Raw genomic sequence first — 831 nt, 5'->3', positions numbered from 1 at the left:
CGGATCCCATCAGAACTCCGAAGTTAAGCGTGCTTGGGCGAGAGTAGTACTAGGATGGGTGACCTCCTGGGAAGTCCTCGTGTTGCATTCCCTTTTTAATTTTTTTCGCGCCGCTTGCAAAACAAAACGCACGTGTAAGTAATATATTTACCGTGTTTTATTATTTTGCACGAGTGCGGTAAGTCATAGCTGGGTGCTCACGATTCACGGGTCCAGCGTCGGCGTTGTGGCGCGGCAAGCGTGCACTGGTGCGGTTGAGAGGGAGGGGTGGAAACCGCGTTAAACTAGTCTCCGTAGTTGAGAGGGAGCGGCCAAAGCAATGTACAATCGTCTTTGTAGTGGAGCTGGGAGGGGCAAGGATAAGGGACGAAGACCGGGGTAACATGTCGGATGCGATCATACCAGCACTAAAGCATCGGATCCCATCAGAACTACGAAGTTAAGCGTGCTTGGGCGAGAGTAGTACTAGGATGGGTGACCTCCTGGGAAGTCCTCGTGTTGCATTCCCTTTTTAATTTTTTTCGCGCCGCTTGCAAAACAAAACGCACGTGTAAGTAATATATTTACCGTGTTTTATTATTTTGCACGAGTGCGGTAAGTCATAGCTGGGTGCTCACGATTCACGGGTCCAGCGTCGGCGTTGTGGCGCGGCAAGCGTGCACTGGTGCGGTTGAGAGGGAGGGGTGGAAACCGCGTTAAACTCGTCTCCGTAGTTGAGAGGGAGCGGCCAAAGCAATGTACAATCGTCTTTGTAGTGGAGCTGGGAGGGGCAAGGATAAGTAATATATTTACCGTGTTTTATTATTTTGCACGAGTGCGGTAAGTCATAGC

The 831-nt window shown here is 50.5% G+C and overlaps 1 non-coding gene and 1 pseudogene across 1 annotated transcript; both read left to right on the top strand.

Annotated features, from left to right (window-relative positions):
• LOC119344053 lies at positions 1–91 on the top strand (annotated as a pseudogene; the record flags this gene model as incomplete).
• Positions 92–388: 297 nt separating this feature from the next.
• Positions 389–507, top strand: LOC119344052. The gene has a single exon (XR_005166432.1). It is a non-coding gene; the product is annotated as a 5S ribosomal RNA (ribosomal RNA).
• The last annotated feature ends 324 nt before the right edge of the window (positions 508–831 follow it).

This window comes from Triticum dicoccoides, unplaced genomic scaffold (assembly GCF_002162155.2).
Source record: "Triticum dicoccoides isolate Atlit2015 ecotype Zavitan unplaced genomic scaffold, WEW_v2.0 scaffold151478, whole genome shotgun sequence".
Classification (NCBI taxonomy): domain Eukaryota; kingdom Viridiplantae; phylum Streptophyta; class Magnoliopsida; order Poales; family Poaceae; genus Triticum; species Triticum dicoccoides.
This window is presented reverse-complemented; position numbering and strand designations above follow the sequence as displayed.